The sequence below is a fragment of the Sorex fumeus genome, unplaced genomic scaffold, assembly GCF_029834395.1.
Source record: "Sorex fumeus unplaced genomic scaffold, SorFum_2.1 ptg000063l, whole genome shotgun sequence".
NCBI classification, from domain to species: Eukaryota; Metazoa; Chordata; class Mammalia; order Eulipotyphla; family Soricidae; genus Sorex; species Sorex fumeus.
This window is the reverse complement of record NW_026606120.1, coordinates 331,445-348,285: the sequence shown is the minus strand read 5'-3', so window position 1 is coordinate 348,285 and position 16,841 is coordinate 331,445. Positions and strand designations below refer to the sequence as shown.

At 43.1% G+C, this 16,841-nt stretch overlaps 1 protein-coding gene and 1 pseudogene across 3 annotated transcripts in view; one reads left to right on the top strand and one right to left on the bottom strand.

Annotated features, from left to right (window-relative positions):
* Positions 1–16,841, bottom strand: part of LOC130035299 (rano class II histocompatibility antigen, A beta chain-like) — a 375,487-nt gene that overhangs the window by 197,530 nt on the left and 161,116 nt on the right. The window lies entirely within an intron of this gene.
* On the top strand, positions 4,774–16,173 carry LOC130035803 (SLA class II histocompatibility antigen, DQ haplotype D alpha chain-like; annotated as a pseudogene).

The following is a 16,841-nucleotide window of genomic DNA, read 5'->3' as shown; positions in this document are numbered from 1 at the left end:
GTCAAAGGGACAGTGGCAATTTGGGGGTATCAGTAAGCCTGTAGGCACCATCAAGCTGCTGAAGCACTCACCCCAAGGCACAGGTTGACCTGCAGGCAGCACCATACACATTGAATAGGCATATTTATGTCACACTTAGTAGGACAACACTCACAATCACAATCTTTCATACATAGCAATGCTTCTCAAACAGGCTTCCAACCTAGCACCATTTGAGAATAAAAGCACATCTAACATGCTGCAGGTCAGCAAATCATCTCTGTCAGCTTTCAGTCTAATCTTAGCTCAGAAGCCATATGTTATGCATTTCCCAGAAATATTTCTATTATTAAGCTGCCATCTCCTTTTCATAGAATATATCCATATTTTGCATTTCTTTGTGCATTTATTAATTAATTCAAGTAATAGAAATTTGGTAAGCACTGGGAACTCAGAAACAAGTTATAGCATTCACAATCTGGAAACAGAAACAGGAAAGCTATTTCAAAAGTTTATACTTTGGGAGCTGAAGCGATAGTTCATCAGGTAGGGTATTTGTCTAGCACGTGCCCAATCAGAGTTTTATCCCCGCCATCCCATATGGTACCGCAAGGTCCACCAGGACTCATTCCTGAGCACAGAGCCATTAGTCACCCCTGAGAATCACCAGGTGATAGTAGATAAAAACCACACATGATAGCCTCTCAGAATCTGTATTGAAAACCATAAAACCCATAAGTATAGAGAGACTAACAGGGAAATAGCCTGCCATAGAGGTAGAGAAGACATGGACGTGGGCGGACGAGGAATGCAGGGGACATTGGTGGTAGGAAATGTACACTGGTGCAGGGATGGGTGTTCAATCATTGTATGACTGAAACTCAAACATGAAAGTTTTGTAACTGTGACTCACAGATATTCAATTAAAGCACTATAGCACTGTCCTCCTATTGTTTATTCATTTGCTCGAGTGGGCCCAGTAACATCTCCATCATGAGACTTGTTGTTACCGTATTTGGCATATTCAATACATCACGGGTAGCTTGTCAGGCTTTGCCATGCGGGTGAGATACTCTCGGTAGCTTGCCGGGCTCTCCGAGAGGGGCAGAGGAATCAAACCCGGCTCGGCTGGGCCGGCTGCGCACAAGGCAAAAACCCTACCGCTGTGCTATCGCTCCAAAAATAAATGAAATATAGCAAATAGCTAGGCATCTTTATTAAAAGAAAGGAAAAAAGAAAAAAGAAAGCTTATAAATTTTTAGGGGAAAAAGGGAACCTTGAAACTAAAAATGCTGACAAAATATATTTCTGCCACTCTAACTTCTCACATTACTACTTTTGGTAATGCCACACTCCTCTCATTTTACTGTCTTATCCTTTATCCGTATATTCATTTTATTATATTTCTTATTCCTTTGTGTAATAATAGGGTAAATATTTCATGTATGTTTTGTTCTTTGAAATATCTTATGTTCTTTCATTTTATTTTTGCTTGTACTCTTAACATTCATATTTGTTTAATTAAATAGCTGATTATCTTATGTATTCTTAAGATTTTTTTAAAGAATTGCTTGTTTCATATGGGACATAAACCCCACAAAAAAACAAAATCAATCCTTGGGGAATTGAAAATGGGAGGCATCACCTTCCCCAACTTTAAACTGTACTACAAAGCAGATATAATTAAAAGAGCATAATATTGGAATAGAAAGAGACCCGCAGACTGGTGGAACAGAGTTAAATATCCTGACACAGATCAACAAATATCTAATCACCTAATCTATGATACAGCAACAAGAAATATGAAGTGGAGCAAGGAAAGCCTCCTCAACAAGTGGTTCTGAGAAAACTGGGCAGCTACAAGCAAAAAAAAAAAAAAAATAGAAAAAAGAAAAAAGGGAATACAGTAAACTCAGACCTCTTCCTAATGCCAGGCACAAAAGTCAGATCAAAGTGGATTAAAGACCTCAATATCAGAAATAAATCCATAATATACCTGGAGGGAAATGTGGGCAAAACTCGCTATGACATTGATGCTAGAGGAATCTTCAAGGACGAAACACCACTGAACAAGCAAATGGAAGCAAAGATAAACAAATGTGTGACTACTTTCAACAAAGAAGCTTCTGCACCTCAAAAGAAACGGTTACTAAGATGCAAAGACAATCACAGATTGGGAAAAATTATTTAACTAGTATCCATCTGACAAAGGGCTAATTTCCAAGATATAAAAGGCACTGGTCAAACTTTACAAGAAAAAAACATCAAATGCCATCAAAAATTGGGAAGAAAAATTGAACAACAACTTCCTCAAAGAACTCAAAAGACCAAAAGACACATGAAAAAGGTCCTACATCCCTACATCCCTAATCATCAGGGAGATGCAAATCAAAACAATGAGATATCATCTCACACCAGAGACTGGCACACAGCAAACAAACAAGAGCAACCAGTGCTGGCGTGGATGTGGGGGAAAAGGGAGTTTCCTTCACTGTTGGTGGGAATGTTGACTGGTTCAGCCTTTTGGAAAACAACATGGGCATTCCTAAGAAAGCTAGAACTTGAGCTTCCATATTGCCCTGCAACACTACTGGGAATATACCCCAGGAGCCCAAAAGCACACCTGCATGACTATATTCATTGCAGCACTGTTAACAATAGCCAGAATCTGAAAACAACAGAAGTGTCCAAGTGTCTGAGAACAGATGACTGTTTAAAGAAAGTATGGTACATTCAAACAATGTAATATTATGTAAATGTTTGGAAAAGTGAAGTTACAAAATTTGCTTATAAATGGATGCACTCGGAGAGTATCATGTTGAGTGAAATGAGTCAGGAAAGGAACAGACATAACAGGATATGAGAGTAATACCCAGGTGCAGTAGAAACAAGGGCCAGGAGGATTGGTTGGGGGAGAAGGGAGTTTGGATAGAGAAGAGACCACTATGACCAAGATAGTTGGAAATTATCACTCTGGATAGGAGCTACGTGCTGAAAATAGGTAAGGACCAAAGACGATTACCTTTCAGTATCTGTACTGCAAACCATAATGCCCAAAGTTGGGGAGACAGAGAGACAGACAGAGAGAGAGAGAGAGAGAGAGAGAGAGAGAGAGAGAGAAAGGGAAAGTGCCTGCCATTAGAGAACCTAGAGGACCCCGACAAGGGTCGGGGAGGAGGCAGGTGAGAACCTGGGGATATAGTGGGGATATAGGTGGTGGGAAATATACACTGGTAGATAAATGGGTGTTGGAAGATTGTATGACTAAAACTGGCTCACCATGAACAGCTTTGTAATTTAATCCCAAAAAAACAGACTAGCTTATTTTGCAGTTAGACATTATTATCATGAATGATTTCAGTAAAACTCTATTTTGAGATTTTTGCAGAGGTTGTTTTGGTGACTGAGAACATGGTGTGAGAGTGGAAGCTTAAGTAGGACTTACACTGTTAGAGGCAGCTGGCGATCTCAGCACCCCAACTGAATGGCATAATTTTAAATTTGGCCTTTTACTCTAATTTCGGTTCTGCTGCCTTGAGTTTCCCTCCCCACCTCGACTAGGGCTCCGGCTGCCGAAGACCTCCAGAACCAGCCACCACCATGCTGAGACCACTCTCCGCACACATGAAGGTACTGGCAGAGGAACAAAGGCATGCAGGTCCCGGGACTGAGATCTCCAAGCCTACTCGGATTGGGGCTGAGCATCCTCCACCCAGATCCTCCAAATTCCAGTAGGCGGGTGTCACACCACCAACTGGCACCCTGGCGCTGTGTAATCCCATCAACAGCCAAGACTCAGAGACTATAAAACCCAGCTCCAGCTCCCGGAAGAGCGAGCGGCCCCATTTGCCGCCGCGCAACATCTTATTATCTCATTCCTACTTTGGACAGACTGGCAGGCTACCGAATGTAGCCTGCCCACACGGCAGAGTCTAGCAAACTCCCCGTGGCATACTCAATATGCCAAATACCAGTAACAATGATAGGTCTCATTCTCCTAACTCTGAAAGAGCCTTGAATATGGCACTCTTTTAAAAATCCCAGGGCTAGGATGAAGGAGATGTTACTGGGGCCTGTTCAAGGCAATCCACGAATAACAGAATGGTCGTGATCGTGCCTTGTCTGACTAGAATTGCAGTCAGGTATATATATTTCTAAAAAATTTTTCCTTACAGATTTGCGGTAAAAAATAGGCAACCGTTTGCGAGAAAAATATTGACTTTATATATTATATATTGACTGTATAACATTGGGATGTAGGCAGAAGAAAGCAAAGGAGGGAAAAGTCTGCTAAAAGTTAGGAGAACCTGCGTTGAAACAAGGATTAATCTGTAAATTTTAAGACTCCTGAGAGAGTATTATTTTTTACCCATCAACACTGAATTAAATATAGGGAAGAACATACTCTCAGAGGACAGGGTGGGGGAGGGAACCTAGAAAAACCTACGGCTCCCCCCTCTGGTGGTGCGCTTTCTGTAACAGCACCTCCAAGATAAATTCCTGTTTTTAAGAACAGACCATACAGCGGTTCGGGTAAAATGGGCTTTGGGGAGATTTTGTTTGCCGCATAGATGGCGCAAAGGACTAATGAGTTTATATCCTTAGCGTTTCAAGACTCGGTGAGGAATTCGCCAGAGTATTAAAACTGTTTCTGGACCAAGAGCTGCGTCAGAGCAGGGCAGCTCCGTAACGCCCTGCGGGAAGGTCCCAGGCGAGTCCCCTAAATGCCCCCGTCCCCGCCTCTCCCCACGGACAAGCTCCTGCCGGTCACCCTCGGGTTCGCGTGGGGTCCGGATGCGCCCCCTGTCCGACTCCCCTGCTGAGACTCATGCCCGCGGCCGGCGCCCTGAGCTCACCCCCTGGCTCAAGGCCATGGAGAGGAATATCTCATCGTTTTGTTTGCAAGCCGTGTCCACCTCTGCCCGCTTCTGCTCCAGGAAGTTCTTCTGTGAGTACTCGGCGTCCTGCTCCCTGTCCTTGGTCGCCGCCACCAACTCCCCGCGTAGCTGTCGAAGAGCACGTTCTCCACGTGGTTGGTGATGTATCTGGTCACGGTCAGCACCTACTGTGTCCCATTTGTGTTGTAGAGTAGCACTGGCCCTTCATCTGCTCCACTACAGTCCCTGCGGGAATCACCGGGAGTGAGGCCGCCGCCAGGGACCACAAGGCCAGCCCGGCCACTCCGGGCCGCAGGTAGGCGAATGAGATCCGAACCCCTGAAACCAGCCAAAACCTGCTTCCAAGCACCCACAGACCCCTGGGACCCCGGAGCCCCTTTCCTGACTCCAGGCCTGCCAGAAGGTGTCTAGGGCCATCTCTGGGTGGGTGGGGGACGGGGGGGGGAAAAAAGCCTGTCTGGGGACAGTCCGGGGACCTGTGAGTTCAGTAAAGAGGGCAGAAGCACTGACTGTCTGGGCCCCTGGAATTAGAAAAAGGGACCTCAAAGGAAAATTCGTTTTCCATAGGAATCCCAGGAAGGATCCACCTAAGCGCTGTAGTTCAAGGGAACGAACAGAATGTCTACAACTAATTTTGTCCCTTTCCTGACAAAGGTTATTTCCTTGGGCCTCCCTTCCCTTCTCTCTCCTCAGCAGGAGGTCCCAATTTCTGTCATAGTAGAAAGGGTTGCACAGCCAGAGTCTTGTGAAAGATTATTTTCTTTTTGAAAAGAACACAAGAGTTGCTGGAGTTATAGTACAGTGGGGAGAATGTTTGCCTTGCATGCAACAGATCTGGGATGGATTCCCAGCATCCCGTATGATCCCCCGAGCACCGCCAGGAGTAATTCTTGAGTGCAAAGCCAGGAGTAACCTTTGCACCTTAGGGGATGACCCAAAAGGCCAAAAAAAAAAAAACCCACAAAATTTCTGATTCAATCAATTGGATTCTGATTAAACGATGCTAATTACCAGCTTGTGTACATTAATTCAAATAAACTCACCATAAGCATAATTGTATAAAAATTGTCAGACCTACACATGGAGAGTTAGAATAATTGGAAGCTAATTTATATCAAGATACTAACCCTGTCTAAAATGGTTTCTCAGCATGTATTATTTTTTTTCTTTGCATTCTCCATTCTCCAAATTTAGTCCATTGTCTGTACAAGTTTCTGAATTCCACTCAATTCCTTGTTTGATCACAAAATCCCAAAAGCCTCCGAAGTTCCTATCAGGAATCAGGTACAATTAGATACCTTGAGTTTGCCTCCACAGGCCCTGCACTCAAATCAGAAATGCAAAGCCCTTTCCTCAGCACCTGAGATTACTGCAAACCTGTGTTTCCGCAACCTAAAATCCAACAGCATTTAGTCAAAGCAAATCACACGGACTACTGTGTGTTCTCTGTTGGAAATCATTGGTTATTAAAAAAATCATCTTATCCTGTATTTGTTGGTAGTGAACACTCCCAAGTGATTGTGTCTACTCCCAATAACCCACCCAGCTTTAGATCTTGAAATGAGGATTATCCTCACCTTACCACTAATAAGATTGTAAAATAGCTCTCTTTTCCCAAGAGGAAATTCGTGAATGAAGATTGTTTTCTAAGATCAAAGATTCCACTAATCAAACCCAAAGGGCCCTCATCGCCTTTCCCCCAAAGTAGTGGCTGTGGAGTCTGCACTTACTTGGAGTGTCTCTGCTCTCAGTCACTGGAGTGCTCCACCCCACTAGAGTCACCATCACAGCTACTATCTCCAAGCCTCTGGGGATGCACTGAGCCATCTTTCAACACACAATCTGAGAACAAAAGAAAAACTTATTTTAATCAATACAGCTCAAGCCTAATGTAAATGTACCAATTTCAAAGAAATAAATAAACCTATGAAGGCTTTCAAGAACCATCACTTCACTTATCACTTAATCACTTAATCCCCGTTATTCATCGATTTATTCGAGCGGGTGCCAGTAACGTCTCCATTCATCCCAGTTGCGTGCTAGCGTAGCCCAATGGTATCTGTTCATTTTAGGAACATGCAGAGCCTCAAACCGATCATTTAGGGTCTTGACGAAGAAGTCTGACCATCTTGTAGGTGGGCGTCCACGTGATCTTTTGATGTCCCGTGAAATCCAATCAGTAATGGCTCTAGTCCAGCAGTTGTCTGTAAACCTCATTACATGTCCAGCCCATCTGATTTTTGATATCTTGGCAAATGAGACAGCGTCCCTGATTCTTGAGCGTTGACGAAGATCAGAACTCCGGATTCTATCTCTCATTTGAGTGAATCGTGATATTCCAAGCATAGTTCTTTTGATTCCTCTTTGAGATACCCGAATAGCGTTCTCATCCCGTTTTCGTAGGGTCCAGGTCTCTGAGGCATATGTTAATGCAGGAAGAACAGTGGAATCAAAGAGATGTGCTCGTAGCTGGAGGTTCTTTGTCCTTTTAGTTATTTCTTCAATGCTCTTGAAGGCATTCCAAGCCGCTCTCTTCCTCCTGCGCAACTCAGGTGCCAGGTCATTCATCATGTTGATTTCTCGACCTAGGTATATATAACTGTTGCATTCAGAGATGGTGGTTCCGTTGAGAGCGAATGGAGCGTCAGGAACAAGGCTGTTTCTCATAAACATTGTCTTCGTAAGATTCAGCTGTAGTCCGACCTTTCCACATTCACGGTCAAAGTCGTTCAGCATTTGTGCTGCTTGGCTGATGTTTGGTGTTATTAGAACGATGTCATCAGCAAAGCAGAGGTGGTGTAGTTGCCGACCATCTATCTTCACTCCCATGCTTTCCCATTCTAGTCGTCGCATGATGTTCTCGAGGGTGGCACTGAAGAACCATAGCGTTGGAGGATACTTAGCTAAGGAACCAATCATCAATGGAGTTAAAGCACCTCATTTGTCTCTAGGCAGACATGCTTTAGAGCATGCTTTTCTTATCATAGACTCGGGGATTAGACTCCCTAATAACTGCATAACTCACCTATCACTCACACCATTTTATCACAGGATCTTTAACCAGTAGCATTATTGAAGTGGCACTACTTGGTGGACACAAATGATATTACTTTACCCATAGGCTGTATTGGAAGGAAATAAATAAGTAATGGCAACTTTGCTTGGACAATTGACCTGCATCTTCCTTAAAGAAAGAATCTATGGAGACAGAAGGCAAGTTGGGTTTCAGGACTGAGCTGTAGGTTTCTCTGGGGTGAGCCCTGAGGTGGCAAGTCATCTTCATCTTTTTTTTTTTTCATTGGACTAAGATCTCTGTGGCTTCTTTGTGGGTACAAAAGTGCTCTTACTCTTTGCTCATTGTTTCTTTTGCCTAACACAATATTAATTCTGGCATACATGCATATATATATATTTAATATATATTATGATCATTTCCTGCAAACCTCTAGACTCTTTACAGTCTTCCTCACAGAAAGTTTTGTATAATAATACCCAATCACCAGAAAAATTTAAAAGGTAAAGGTAAAGGCCCTCCCGTTGATCGTCGATTTGCTCGAGCGGGCCCAGTAACGTCTCCATTGGAGACTTTGTTGTTACTGTGTCTGGCATATCGAATACTCTCGGTAGCTTGCCGGGCTCTCCGAGAGGGGCGGAGGAATCGAACTCGGGTCGGCCATGTTGGCCGCTTGTAAGGCAAACGCCCTACCCGCTGTGCTATCGCTCCAGCCCAACCAGAAAAATTTAAAAAAGGTATTTATACTATGCATATTTTTACATTATTATGAATCATAATAGTTTATGTTCCATTATGAGTGTATACAATAGAATTAGCACACTTGTGGCTTTGCCCTTAATAGAGATTGTGAACATTCTTTATCGGTGCCTTATTTTTTTTTAATGTAGGAGCACTGCTATTTATTTAGCATTGATTAAGCTGATTGAATTGGGCATGAACTCCACATTGTTTTTTTAATTCATAATGTTAATTTTATTATTGTTATTTAATTACCGTGAGATACAGTTACAAAGCTTTCCTGTCTAAGTTTCACTCATACAAAAATCGATCATCCAATCCTCCATCAGTGCACATCCTCCACCATCAAGAATCCCAGTCCCCCCCCAATCCAGCCCCTCCCGCTGCCTCTAAGGCCGACAATATCTCGTGTAATCTCTTTTGTATTGCTTGTTATCAATAGCATAAGATGTCACGTGGACTCCAAAATTCCAAATAATTAGGTTCTGTAAAAATCTCTGCAGTGTGCTGCTCTTTTCAGAGATTCTTTTATGTGTCTCTGGATCATGGCCATTAAAAAGCTTAAGTAGCCAGAGGCAGTTTGTGAGCATGACTTCCAGGATCTCATGGGGATGGGGGGATGAGAAGGACCATCCCATACCCTATCCCTTGAGGTCTGGAATTTGTGGATTATTGGATTCTGGAAGTTGGCAGCCATCAGGGTTCTTAGGAAGCAGGTATAAGGATGATGCCTGCCCCCATCTGAGGCACTCCAGTGAACTCAGCCTGGATTAAAGTTTAGAGGCATCTCTACAGTGAACTGCTCTGTTCGGAGATTCTTCTTGTGTGTCTCTGCATTATGGTTCTTGTTTCCATCTTTTCCAGAGAAATAAACTCTTGGCATACTTCCTGCAGGGCATGCCCACTCACCTGCAGCACACTGCATTGCTGGCCCTAACTGAGGTTTTTAATCTCTTTCAAGATTTTTGGATCTCTGAAATAAGGCCAATAAATAAAATTGTATAGCTGAGCTGGAGGTGGTTTGTGGGTGTGGCTCCCAGATACCTAACTTTTGGCCATTTCATTTCTTGAGAATTTGGTCCATAATTGTTGGGGTCTGCTCAAAGGCACAGTGGCAAGTATGGGATATCAGGAGGTCTGAAGGCACCATCAGACTGCTGAATGCATTTGCCCCCAGGTACAGGTTCACCTGCTGGCAGCACCATACCCCCACACAACGCATACAAAATGTACACTCCTGTTCAGATCTACTGCAAAGTATCTGCAGCTTATTCACATAGGTGGCATAATATGGTGGCGTGATGGGCTGAAAATTTTAAAATGCATTTCATCATGCTCAGGGATTTTGACATATTCAAACACTCTGAAGCTAATAAAAAGTTTATAGCTTCATCAGAAACAAAATTAATGTTTTGTGCTGAGATCACTGATAAACACAACTCAATCTAATATTTGTAGGCCACACCTGACTGTACCAAGCAGAGCTCAGGGCTGGTTTCTGATTGTGAGTTAAAGGATCACTCCAGGCAGGGTTCAGCATGTCTGGGATCAAACTCAGGTCAACAGCATGCAAGGCAAGTGCCATACCTTTTGTACTATTTTTCTGCCCCTACAGATACTTTAATGTTTAATCTAACTTGAATCCTTATACCTATATGGTTAGGAAGTATGACTTTTAATACTACTATGGAGGAAGAAGCCCTTAAGATAACCACAGATAAGCAATCAAAAATCATAATGGACTCTCATCACTGCTGACTTTGATATTTATATCTTCTGCTATCACCATGCCTGCCCTCTTCCACAGAATCTTTGTGATTCTCAAGAATAGCAGTTTACATAGAATGTATCATATTTTGGTATTCAGTAAGCTGTTTTATGGATTCAAATATAAAAAACACATGGTATTTGTCCCCTATTTTTGCATATATTAATGGTGGAAAGAATATGCTGCAAGAACCACTAGGACATTGCCCACACTGAACATTACAAAACAGTGATTGAGACTAGCACAAAATGTCAAATCTGTTCCAATTAATTGAGTACTGTGACGTAACTAACTAGTTCAAAGATTGGAAGAGGTATAAGATGAAAAGAATTATTGTATATATCCATATTTTTAAAATTGTGTCAAGAAGAAGAGCCGAACCAGTGTATTGAAGAGTACTGACGGCAGGTTCTTCAGGTGTTTAGGTCTGACCTTGTCTGGGCCGGGTGCTGTTTGTTTCTTTACTGACGAAATGGCGTGTTGGATTTCGGAAGGGAGAACATTGGGAACGACATATCCATCCTGTGGAATTTGGTATGTGGGCAGATGGACATGGCTATCGAAGAGATTTGAGTAGAAGTCATGAAAAAGTCTTCTCCAATGCCCTTCTGGAAGATGTGATAGATACATCAGGACGTCGGTGGGCAGTCATCTTGGTCTTGTAGTTGGCGAAGGACAGGCGGGCGTCACGAATACTTTTCCCGGCTTCTACCGCATCTACCAGCACTTCTGCTCTTCTCTCTTTGAGGTCTTCCTTGATCACATCTCTGCACTACTTTGGGAGCTCAGACGTTCGCTTGCAGTTGCCTGAGGCATGTGCCAAACCACGTTGGCGAATAAACTCAAGAGTTTTCAAAGACAGGTTTTTTTGTGGCTATCTCTCTCTTGGTGTTCCTCGCACAATCATGGAGGTGCTGAACCAGTCAATCATATTCCTCTTCAATGTTGTCAACAATGGTATCATCCCATGTTGCCGCAGTAGTGCCAAAGAGCTCCATTTGTCCCTGTCGCGTGCTAGTGTAGCCCAATGGTGTCTGTTCGTTCTAGGAACACAAAGAGCCTCAAACTGATCATCATGATCTTGATGAAGAAGTCTCACCATCTTGTAGGTGGGAGGCCACTCGGTCTTTTGACATCCTGTGGAATCCAGTTGGTAATGGCTCTAGTCCAGCAGTCGTCTCTAAATCTCATTATGTGACCAGCCCATCTGATTTTTGACGACTTGGCAAATGAGACAGCGTCCCTGATTCTTCGACGGAGGTCGGAACTCCAAATTCTTTCTCTCATTTGAGTGAAAAGCGATACTCCAAGCATAGCTCTTTCAATTCCTCTTTGGGAGACCAGAATAGCATTCTCATCCTGTTTGTGTAGGGCCCAGGTCTCTGAGGCATATGTTAATGCAGGAAGAACAGTGGAATCAAAGAGATGTGCCCGGAGCCGGAGGTTCTTCATCCTCTTAGCTATTTCTTCAGTGCTCTTGAAGACGTTCCAAGCCTCTCTCTTCCTCCTGCGCAGCTCGGGTGCCAGGTTATTTGTCATGTTGACTTCTCGACCTAGGTACACATAGCTGTTGCATTCGGAGATGGTCGTTCCGTTGAGAGCGAATGGGGCGTCAGGAACGAGGCTGTTTCTCATAAACATTGTCTTTGTAAGATTCAGCTGAAGTCCTATCCACACTCACGGTCGAAGTCAGCCAGCATTTGTGCCGCTTGGCTAATGTTTGGTCTTATTAGAACAATGTCATCAACAAAGCGGAGGTGGTGTAGTTGCTGACCATCTATCTTCACTCCCATTCCGTCCCATTCCAGTCGTCGCATGATGTTCTCGAGGGTGGCACTGAAGAGTTTCGGTGAAATGGTATCACCCTGCTGAACCCCTCTCTTGACATCAATGATCACTTCTTTGTAGAATGGTGAGATCCTGGTAGTGAATCCGCAATACAGCTCACGGAGGATCTTGATGTATTGGGCTTGAATGCCCTGATTGGCTAGGGCTTCAATGACCGCTTCCGTCTCAACAGAATCAAAGGCCTTCTTTAAATCAATGAACGTTAGACAGAGCGGCATCTTGAACTCCCGAGAAACCTCAGTGAGCTTGGTTATCGTGTGCATATGGTTGATGGTGCTGAATCCTTTGCGGAACCCGGCTTGCTAGCATGGTTGTTCTTCATCTAGTGTTCTGCCAATCCTATTCAAGATGACTCGAGTGAACAGCTTGTAGATGACAGACAATAGGCAGATCAGGCGATAGTTGCCAATGTACTAGATGTCTCCCTTCTTGTACAGTAGAACACTCCTGCTGGTTTTCCATTGGGACGGAACCTTGCATTCAGACAGGTAGTGTGTGAAGAGCCGAGTCAGTGTATTGATGAGTTCTGATGACAGGTTCTTCAGGTGTTCAGGTCGAAACTTGTCTAGGCCAGGTGCTGTTCATTTCTTTACCAACGAAATGGCGTGTCGAATTTCAAAAAGGAGAACGATGGGAACAATGTATTTAGTGCTGAACCAGTCAATCGTATTCCTCGTAAATGTTGTCAATGACAGCATCTTCCCATGTTGCAGCAATAGTGCCAAATAGCTCCCAGTTGGTGGTCGTTCTGGGAGTTCTCTTTTTAAACTTTGCAGCCCTTTCTCCCCGCTCTGTGAAGTAGAATTTTGCACGAAGGTGGTCCGATCCCGTTTGGAATTTTGGGACAACAGCAACATCGGTCAGGCAAAACCATCAATTGAATATGATGTGGTCAATTTCATTGTGGAACTGTCCACCAGGAGACTACCATGTCCAACGTTTAGATTCGGCCTCCTGGAAGTGTGAGTTACCTTGGATAGTTTTGGTCAACATGATGAATTCAGACCGTCTCTCACCCTATTCATTCCATTCTAGGCCTTGGGTCCTGATGTGGAGTTCTTTGACTGATCTTCTTGGTCCTATCTTGGTATTAAAATCAGCGATAGTGAACTTATAGAAGGTGTGGTCTTCTTTATAGAACTTCTTCAGCTCCATGTAGAACTTCTCAATTTCTCCTTCATCATAATTGGATGTTGGCACGTAGATGACGAAGATGGAAACTGCTGGCAGTGAGCCACATCTATTCAAGTGTAATTGTCTGATTCTGGTTTGAATGAATCAATGCTCATGGCCAAGTTCATGTTGACAAGGACACCGACACCTCTGATGCCTCTTTTGTCACATGTTCTGAGGAACAGTTCTTCTCCAGTGTCAAAAACGGCATGGTGTGATTGATGCCTTCTTGTCTCAGTCAGACCAATGATGTCGTACTTTTTCTTTCATGCTTGTACCATCATGTCCTCGATGGATGCATCTGATGCCAGCATACGTGCATTGAAAGTACAGACAGTCATTTTTGTCTTTCTTCATTTGGGCAGACTTATTCGGCCTTGAGAATTTATCGGTCTTCCTCATCATTCTTAATGCTGCTGTATTGGTGGCTCTTTAAGGGTCAAGGGAATGAGACCCATTGGATTTACTGGTTTTGTCATATCGAATATGCCACAGATAGCTTGCCAGGCTCTGCCATGCAGGACTGTTTCACTTATGGACTCTCCATGAATATAAGTGCAACATCATACAAAGTAGAGTATCAACCTTCTTCTAGAAAAATAAAAGTGGTGACTAATAAAAGTAATCCAAAATCTAATAATGATATCTAATAATGTTTTCATGTTTGAGAAGTAATCAGAGTGTTCCTTTAAGGCTCACCACTGTTATGAAAGCACAGACTAGAGACTGGAGAAATATACAGATGCCAGGCCAGCTTGCCTTGTTGCTGACCTGTATTCATTCTCTAGGTCACCTAGGAGGGCAAAGCAGGAATAAGCACTGAGCAGCACCAGAACTGGCCTGAGACATAGAGAGAAAGAGAGAGAGACAGAGAGAGTGAGAAACAAAGAAGGAAGGAGGGAAGGAAGAAAGGAAGGAAAGAAGGAAGGAAAGAATGGAGGGAGGGAGAGAGGTAGAAAGGGAGGGAGGAAGGAAGAAAGGAAGGAAGGAGGGAGGGAGGGAGGGAGGGAGGGAAAGAGGAAGGGAGGGAGGGAGGGATGGAGGGAGGAAGTAGGAAGGAAGGAAGGAAGGAAGAGAGGGAGGGAGGGAGGGAGAGAGGGAAGGAGAGGAAGTAGGAAGGAAGGAAGGAAGGAAGGAAGGAAGGAAGGAAGGAAGGAAGGAAGGGAGGGAGGGAGGGAGGGAGAAAGGACCCTCTAGAAAATAGAAAATGTTGTTTCACAATCCTAAGGAGAGAGGAATAATCATGTATGTGTTTTTAGTTGATGAAAGAATTAAGAAAGAAAGTTTATAAATCAAAGGGAAGCAAAAGAAAACTCTGGGAAAAAGTTAAAATCATGATAATTTGTCCATTCTACTTTTTCTGAAAAAGAAAAAATAATTCCCAAAGCACTTGTATTGCCATAACTTTATGATATTTCAGGAAACTAATTAGATATGCAAGGGATAACAGTGAAATTGTGCTTCTTAGGACACATCTGGTGCAAAGACGAATAGGATTTTAATGGACAACTACTAAGGGTGAGAGTAATTATTGAATCCATTACTTTGATTCCCCCATTGTGGATAACAGGGGAGATAGTGCTGAATTTTACCTATGCAAAGCATCACTTTAATATCGAGGTGAAAAATGACAGTCTCTTTGTCTCTGGGTTTATTTTAATAATTTTTTTCCTATGTCTTCCACTTCATGTTTCCTCCCACATTCATCAGCTGACCATGTTGGTGCCTATGGTGTGCTACTCTATGAGATTTATGTTTCCTCTGGCCAGTTTACATGTGAATTTGGTGAAGATAAGGAGGTCTATTTGGAACTGGATAAGAAAGGAACTATCAGGTGGAAATCTAGATTTAGTGAATTTGGAAGTTTTGACCCCCAGTGAGGTCTGGCAAGTACAGCTACAGCAAAGCATAAAATAAACATAAAGTGCATGCAGTGTTCTCTGTTTTCTAATGAGAAGGAGGAAAATAGCTTGTTCACAGTCAGGGAAATGGTGGGTCACTTCTCCAGGACACAATAAGATCCTCATGACAGAACTATTTGAGTCATAAAAATCGTTGTACCTCTCCACAGAGGTGCCTAAAGTGACTGTACTTCCCAAATTTCAGGCGATGCCAGGTGAGGCCAAAATTCTCATCTGTCTTGTGGAAACCATCTTCCCTCCTGTGATCAACATGACATGGTTGTGCAATGGACACTCAGTTAAAGAGGGTGTCGCTAAAACTAGCTTTCATTCTAAAGATGATCACTACTTCCTCAAGTTACTTCACTTTGATCCCTTCTGAGGATGATATTCATGATTGCAGTTGGAACACAAGGGCCTGGACAAGTCGCTTCTGATACACTGGGGTATGCATGAGTTCTACTTATTTTGGCATCTGCTTTTCTCTGATAAATACTGCCTTTACCCTGTATATTTTAAGACTCAGAGGTTACTTTAAATACATCACTTTACTTAAATACATCAAGAATTTCAAATCATATCATTCTTTCTTCCAAATCCTTGTACTAGAATCAGTCTGTCGGGAATCAGTGACTCCTCCCTCGTCCAATCCCAATAAAGACATAAACTAGCACTTTGAATTCTGACTCCCACAATTTTCTTTTCATAGAACTGGGGATTCCAGTTCCAATGTCAGAGGTGACAGGGAGTGTGATCTGCACCCTGGTGCTAACTCTGGGCCTTGTGTTCATCATGGCATGCACCAGCTTTATTGTCCAAGGTCTGTGCTCAGGTAGTGCCTCTAGACCTTAAGGACCTTTATGAAAAATACACCCTAGAAATGAAGGTAAGAATTCATTTTGTAAGAATTCATATTTTTAAGAATATTTGGAAGAATTTTGGCCAGGAATGTAGATTAAAAGTCTGGAGAGCATTCTTGACATACATAGGACGCCATGTTCTATCACTAGCACTGCACGGCTTCCTCATCACCACTGGGTAGAGCTCTGGTAGACCCCAAATACTAGACCTTGGGAGGATTCCTCCAAAATATCAGAGATTGGAGTAGGATACAGTACATATACAGAGGATAAAGGATCGATTGAGGAAGGGGGAAGGGTTTGGACAGAAATGTTGTTTAATAGTAAGATGAGGTTATTGCCTCAATTGTGGACAGAGGAGATTTAAGAAATGGCTCAAAAGCGACAATGGAACTCCTTAGGATCCAGCAGTCTCATAACTCTTCTATTGCAGTTTCACTGCCCATCTACAAGAACAGAAGAATGGATGATGCTAGATGACATATCACCATTTTCTTACTCAGAAAATCATCTTCCTTCTTTTTTCATACGTTCCTCCTCTCTTCTCATCTCCTCTGAATCTCCTGTATCTCCCGGAGAAGAGCAAACACCTTATAACTTTTACCAATGTGCTGATGTATCTTAATTTTCAGTTGTTACAGACTACAGAGATCCTTGGGA